The sequence below is a fragment of the Amblyomma mixtum genome, chromosome 3 (assembly GCF_055824585.1).
Source record: "Amblyomma mixtum isolate Tamu chromosome 3, ASM5582458v1, whole genome shotgun sequence".
Lineage (NCBI taxonomy): Eukaryota > Metazoa > Arthropoda > Arachnida > Ixodida > Ixodidae > Amblyomma > Amblyomma mixtum.
In genome coordinates, this window is record NC_143014.1 from 35179480 (window position 1) to 35187223 (window position 7744).

The 7744-nt window shown below is 53.6% G+C and overlaps 1 pseudogene; it reads left to right on the forward strand.

Moving 5' to 3' along the window:
* The first annotated feature begins 638 nt into the window (after positions 1–638).
* Positions 639–7154, forward strand: LOC149349641 (adiponectin receptor protein pseudogene; annotated as a pseudogene).
* Positions 7155–7744: the final 590 nt, after the last annotated feature.

Sequence of the window (7744 nt, forward strand, 5' to 3'; positions counted from 1 at the left end):
GAGAGGAGTTTTTCAAACAAGATACGGACGAACCTCTCAGAGGAAGAAAAGAGCCTCAGTACCCGTCACTTCCAGTTTTCTTTTTGTTTTTACTTTAGTGGCTGCTTCTGCTTAAGGAAAGAATGTCAACTAACACAATGCAGTTAGAGTGAATTGCTGTGGAGTCTACATCGTTGTCACACTCCTCACCGGTCATCAGCTACAAAAGAAAGTGGTTACGGCTTTGCACTTGAGAAGAAGAATCATTAGAACCCTCACTGTGGATGGATCATTGGCAGTTTCTTATCAGTGTACCTTACGAGAATCGATTAAGCACACTAAACTAACCGCACGAGCTTTCCGGCCGCACGTGCCCAGAACACGAGGAGGAGGCGACCTGCACGCGAGTTAAAAGGGTACTACTCTTTTTCTCCCTTGGGGTGCAGGGTCCGGTCTGCGCTGGGCGGCGTTCGTCCAGACGTCGTATGTCGCGCCCGTCGGAAGAGACGCAGCCGAAGCCGGCCGATCAATCCGGGACTGCCGCCCCATCGATCGCGGCGATGCGGTGTGACGTCAGCCGCGCAGGGCGCCTGCGCCGAGCCGAATGCGGCGCCGGCGGCGTGCGGTTCACGTGTGCAGACCAGAGGATCGCCGGCGGAGCCATGTGCGACTGGCGAGCCGCCGGCGAGCCGGCGCGAGTGCGCCGATAGCGGACCACGAGGAAATGCCGGAAACGCAGTGGCGCGTGCCGGCTTCCCTCGGCCGATCTGGGTCATCCGGGGGACCAGGCGGCTTTCGCTCTCACCGCCAGCGAGTCGGCAGCGACAGTCGACAGCTGCCGGGAGTCGTCGGCGCGCCGTGACCCGGGACGGACGATGTTCACCAGTAACACGGACGGCGCAGCCGAGGCGGCCGAGCCCTCGCACACCGAGCTGTACCCGGCCGAGCCGGCGGCGGACACGGCGCTGCTGAACGACGATGCGCTGGACGATCACGAGCCCGAGAAGCCGCCCCCGGACCCCGGCGTGCCGGACGGCCCCGTTGTCCGACTCAGGCAGCCGTGCGCGGCCAGCCCGGCGCGGACTGGCGAGCCGCTGCTCGACGTCAACGGACGGCGGCCCGACGCGCACCGCAAGTTCCTGGTCGAGGTGCGGCTGGACGAGGAGCCCAAGAAGGCGCCGGCCCAGTGGGACGTGTGCCACTTCAGCGCGCTGCCCAAGTGGCTACAAGACAATGACTACCTCATCCACGGCCACCGGCCGCCGCTGCCCTCGTTCCGCGCCTGCGTGCTCTCCGTGTTCCGCGTGCACACCGAGACCGGCAACATCTGGTCGCACCTGCTCGGCTCGGTGGCGTTCGCCACCACGGGCGCGCTGTTCCTGTGGCGGCACAGCCTGCCGCTGGCCGAGCAGGCCGTCTTCGCCGCCTTCTTCTTCTGCGTGTTCCTCTGCTTCTTCACGTCCACGATGTACCACACCATGCACTGCCACTCGGAGCACATGGGCAAGTTCTTCAGCCGGCTCGACTACTGCGGCATCGTGAGCATCGTGGCCGGCTGCTTCACGCCGTGGATCCACTTCCTCTTCTGGTGCGAGCCGCGCACCAAGCTCTTCTACCTACTGCTGGGCTACGCGCTCTGCGTGGTCACCATCAACCTGACCATGTGGGAGAAGTTCGGCCGGCCCCACTTCCGGCTGCTGCGGGCCTCGGTCTTCACGGGCCTTGCCGTCAGCTGCTCGCTGCTGCCCGGCGTGCACTTCGTGGCAGTGCACGGCCTCCACCTGGCCTTCTTCGAGCTCGCCTACGGCTGGCTCCTGGCCATGTCGCTGGTGGCTCTGCTGGGCGTGGCGCTGTACGCGCTGCGCGTGCCCGAGCGCTACTTCCCGGGCCGCTGCGACATCCTCTTCCACAGCCACCAGTTCTTCCATCTGGCCGTCATCGTGGGCGCCTACATCCACCTGCGCTGCCTGTGCGTCATGGCGCTCTACAGGCATTCGGCCGCCGGTGCCCAGTGCCGCGCCTGACCATATCCCGCAAGCAATAGCGAGCTTCTGTGATACCGGGACGACGCTTCACACACGTGCCGGAGGGCTCCCCTGAGGACACACACAGAGGGACTATTTTGCATACTTTTATACTCCCTGCCGGCCCACCTCTGCTGTGCGTAGACGGTGCATCCCGCCGCACGCCTTCCCCCTCTCACCTTGCGCGGTTTTGTGCGAGCAAGTGTACACGGTAAGACCTGTCCGACGACGCCGCCTGCTACTCCGGCAGGCCCGTTCTTCGCTCAGTGCCTCCGCCGCTCGGCCCAGCGGTGGACGCCCTGAGCGACGAACGCGCGACAAAGCGCTGTCGCCGCTCGTGCAGCCTGCGAGCGGCAACGGTGTCCCGTCGGCGCCAGTGGTGCACCACTGGCAGGGAAAGCTTTCGAATGCAACTTTACCAATGTGCCCCTTGATCTTTTTCTATTGAAACCGCAGTGCCGCGATGTCGACTCGGCCGATTCTGTCCTTTGCTGGATGTCCTGAGTGCCGCTAATCTCGAGCTCGCGTTCTGTACCATACTGTTTCTTTTATTTACATCTTGCAGAGTCTATAGCTTCGTGCATAGGTTCTGAACCTTCATAAAAACGAGAGCGAGAGCGTAGAACAGATTTAGGATAGCGTGGAAAGTCCATAGGAAGCATTTCGAATATTGCAGGAGCTAAGATTCACTTCTTAAGCACAGATGTTGGCCATTTCCAACAAAGCGTGGCTGAATTTTCGACCACCAACCTCACAACATGCGCAAGCGACTGCACGGTTCAAGTCACCTTGCAAATGCTGACGTCTCCTTAGTTGTATAAACAGCTCGTAGATGGGAGAGAACGTTCCACTTGCACGCTTTACCGCATGGCCTGACTGCACATAAGACGACCTTGATTCCATTTTGAAAGAACGCTAATCCGCTCTCGCGCAGGTCAAGGAGAGATGAAACGGGAGCAGTTCTTTTCGGACCGCTCCTGATGGAACTCCGTCGATAGTGAAACGCTTGGGCCATTAACTTTACCTTTGCATTCCTTTCCCAGCGACACTTGCAACACCAGCCCTCTAGCAATTTTACTGCCCGCTCGGGCGCTTGTACAGTTAGGGTTCCAACTGCCTATGTACAGTACAAAATGTCACATATACTTAAAAAATTTTCATTTTATCCCGTAAGGGGTCGCGAGTGAGCATGAGCAATTGCATGCTTGCCGACGAAACGCGCTCGAGACTGCAACTTTCTAAACGAAAATGCCGCCTTTGAATGACTGTGCAACAACAACAAAAAAAAAAGCTAGCAGTATTTTTAACCTCGCCTTTCCTGTATATCACTCTAGCAACTTCCCACAATAAGCCCATATCCCGAGAAAGGCCTCAGGCAGCTCGGTTGTCGATTTCCTACCCTGCTCTGCACGGTGGAACAGCAGGCAAGAAAGGGTTCGATCGCGCTCTAGAACGCAGAGCGCGCTGAATGCTGGGAGGCGCGAAGTAGCAGCGTGGTTGCAGGATGGAACGCAGGAAGAGCGCGTCCTTCATGTAGGCCTTTCACCTCCTATTTTTTTATAACAGCAACGAAGGGGAGATATGCATAACTGTCCGTCGCCGGCGGGCGTAACATCACGCCGTCAACTTATGCCTGCTCACCGAGGCAGCGAGCACGGGACGCCAGGAATTCGACAGCACAGCATAGCGATTCACTGCAACTATTCTTCTCAGAGCAGCAGTGATTATGGGCGAAAAGATAGCGCTCTCCAAGTGGTTGCTTCTTCGAAGTACCCGCCTCGCGCTTTGTATGCGCAGCTGGTGAAGGAACACGAAAGAATTATTCGCTTTTCGTCGCGCTCGCCCTGAGAGCTCCGACTCCGCTATGGCAGGGCCACGCCGAGGTGGCGCTACAGTAAAGGTGCTTCACGCGTAAACGTTCACGGCGCTGACGCTGGGGGCGGTGACGTGTCACTCATCGAGCGATCAGGGCTACACTCTATGACCACGCTTCATTTCACGCACCACTTGCTCCTCTTTCAATCAAGAAGCAACGCCAGCTGGCGGCCCATTTGTACATAGGTCAGCGTTTAGGCTGGCTCACCGCTGACTTGTCTTTCTTAACTCTTCGTAGCCGTTTGGACGTGCACAAGGAATGTTACGGGCGCTCTTGCAGGACGCAAGCCAGCGGCACAGCGCACTGTAAGCAGTATGCAACCTGGGCCGCGTCTTTCAAGGAAGAAAAGGCATTCGCAGTGCTCTCTTAGCTTGTCCGCTTGTTACAGAAGATACCGTTTGCGGCGCAGAGTTTATTTTGCCAGAGCCGAACGCGCAAACACTCTGGTGGCGGCTCCTAGAGTTAACTGCGCCTTGGACAGTTCACGCACGGCGCTCGTTTGGGCGCCCCACACTCGATAAAGAGGCGGCTTCACTCAAGAGGGTCCAATCCGGGCGCCAACAAGAGAGGCAGGCGAGCGTTCGCACTCCGCGTGACATCGCCGTATCGCGCACTCTCCTCGCAGTTCTCTAGTCAGGCATCAGTAGAAAAGCTTCGCGTTTTAGTGAGCAGCAAAGATCGCTGCAGCCTGGAGCAGACCGAGAAGTCGAATTCCCTTCGCTCCTTCCTGCCCATGCTCCGGTTGCAGCGTCGACACACACAGGCGCGTGGTGCCACTCACAGCTCCAAACGCACCTGAGCGCATGCGCGGGGCTCGCGCGCGCACGGCCTTCTGAAAGACAGTGCGCCCGCTCACAGCGCGATGACGCTAAACTACAGATCTCCGCTGACGCAACACCGTTGCGTGTGCCCTGCACAGACTTCATAAACACACTCTCGCTAGCGTCGAAGCCATGAAGCACTCCAAGTTCGTTAAAAAAAAAAACATGACATGAGGAAGGGGAGGCGTATATGTCTCTTTCATAAAGGTTTCGTGCATGCAACGCTTGTAACTCTTTTCGGTGCAGCTCACTCGTATATACTGGAGCTACAAAATGGAGCTCTAAATTTCGATCTCAAGTATAGTGAGACAGGAGCGGCGATGCGCGGCTGCCCCAGAATGAATGCATTACTTGATTAAAGTGCGGGAGACACGATCCGCACCCCGCTGAGTAGATTAGCAGTCGCTATCTTCGAAGCATCCTCTCGGCGCTAGGTGACACTTCTCCAATGGCAAATGCTCCACAGAATACCTAATTCCACAATGTCTTAGAAAGCGGGCGATTGACACTAGTAGAAAGTAGGGTCGCTGACACTGAAGGAGTTACACGTGCGCATTGCACGCAAATGTTTCTTTCACGGTATTGTTTGTTTGTTTTTGTCAGTGAGCGTGTGGTCACCTTGCCATGATATTTTCTATGATGTAGGAGCAATAACTTGGGCTTTTTGTTGTCTCTGCCGCGGCAGACATTTAACTTAAAGATACCATTAATCAGTTTGCTCTACTCTGCACGAGCACGACCACGGTGGTAGTCGTGGCTAGTGTGAAAATTTGTGCGCCCTTCTTTATGTTCGCGCACATGGTTGAGTGTGCTTGTATTCTGCAGTAGTTCTTAAGCCGTTCTGAAGGCGGGTCGTGGTCCTTCCGCATGGCGTCACACGGTTGAGCAGCCCTGGTTTAAGTTGCTTCAATACCCAGACAGACGTAACGTGGGCTCACGGCTTCTAAATCGTGAACATCATAAATTATGCATTTTGTTGGGTACAAGCAAGCAATCTTATTGGAGAACCGTTGCTTCAAAAGCGTATTTCGGATCTTCAGCATGTCCACAATTCTTCGAAAAAAATTTGAATATTTTAAAATTTCAGGGTATTATTATTGAAATATTGAAAGTATTGGGCCTAAATTTGTCCATCGCTCGCATGGAGCAGTTAAGCCTGCCATAAAAACCAATAGAGAACGTTTTTTATGATCACAAAAACGTCAATAACATAAAAATGCAAGTCTGTTGACAGGAGATCTGCGGATCTATTGATTGTTGAAGTGTAATCTTACAATATATTAAAAAATTGCGTTCATAAACTCTTTTACGTTCAAAAATACTTTTGTACAAAATTCTTGGCTATAACTGCACAGCAAAAATCAGACGGACTACCTCAGAGGTATGGAAGAGGAAATAAACTTAAGATTGCAACTTGACTGGCCTGTTTTTCGGGGCCAAGAACGGAACCATTATATATTTTTTTTATAAATATGGTTCAATTCTTCATGTGCAGATAAACCGTGGCGCCCAGAGTTGGTTATGCCGATAAATAATCGCCTAGCATGTTAAAAACCAATCTAAATATTTAGTGCACTGAGAGTTCAATTTCTAATTAAATGTTTTCGTTTTCCTTTGATCCAAACTGTTCAACTGTTCCGATTAACGCTTTTCGCGAATTTTGTTCTCCATAAGTTCGGCTTGAAAGAAAAAAAGTAACTAATATCGTGTAACATTGGAGACAAAAAATGGTAGCAAGACAAGCTGAACGTTTCAACCTTTCTTTTTTTTCGTCGATATAAGGACAAGGTAAACCCACCACGCAGCGGCATGAATGTCAAGAGGTTAGTCCTGCCGCCACGGTATTACATCTCTCTGGGCCTAAAAATGCGTTCAAGGTGCTCGTCTAATGAAGCCACACACGTTGCCGTGACTCAAACTATTCGTGTAGGGCCGCACTGGCCTCGTGTTGGAGGCAGGGAGATTGTCTCGCGCAGCCTGTGCCCTAGCGTCACCTCTGCGCTTCTTTGTGACTGTGGATGCGTTCGAGGTGTCGCGCAAACGCAGAAGACCAATGCATCATCATCAAACACCAATAAAGCGAATTTAAAAAGAAAGAAAAAAATGCGAACGCAAAAAAAAAAAAGACTCCGTACTTACCTCTTCGTGTGCGCCCTTTCCCTTCGCCAGCAGACATAACGGCAGTCGTTATGTCGCCGCGGCACAGAGCAAGCATTGTGGTGTAGACAGTGCAATGACATGTTCTTTCTCGCGCTTTATAACATGGCTTTCCTTACTGATTCGAAGCGACAGATCTCCAAGTGCAAAGTCGTCCATACCGCCAGCTATACGGCCGCTCGGGAGTCTCCCGTTTTGAATCAACCAGAGCAATTTCAAAGCGTCCAGTGAATTTCACTTCTCAGGCTTTCGCAGAATAGCACGATGGAGACAAGAATGAATGACGTCCTTGACGCAGCGCCCGTCATCACGCCAGCCGTTTTCCTCTTTTCAGGGGGCTCGACTGTTATGTTTCTTTGCACGTGCGCGCGGCTCTTAGGCTCTCCTGACCGGGTCCTGCGTGTTTTGCGTCGGCTCTCGCCGTGGATGGACGTTCGTGGAGTGACAGCTGCTAGCACATTCCACGGAACGCGGGACGGAGACCCTCCCCCTGGCAAGCTGGGGAAGATTCTATACGCCTGCGCCCACCTTCTCTGCCTGTTGTTTGTGCTGGCCATTGCAGTGCGGCTTCATTGGAGGCCGCCGTGTCGGTATGTGCGCAATACAAAGCGAGTTGGAGTAGAAACCTCAGGATTATGTTTACTCATAAGCAGATTTTTATGCCTACGAAACATGAAGAGGTAGGCAGGCGAGAACAAAGGTGTATGCAGAGTTTGGCGCCAATAATCTCCTTTTATTCAAATGTAACACGCACAAAAGAACCCCGCTGCTTACTTCCAGCATAGATGTTGTGCAGACCGCCTAGCATGATAATTTCACAACGCAGCCACAACCAATGCGCAGTCTTTTCCGTTTCTAATAAAAGAGCACGTATCGTTTTGTTCTTC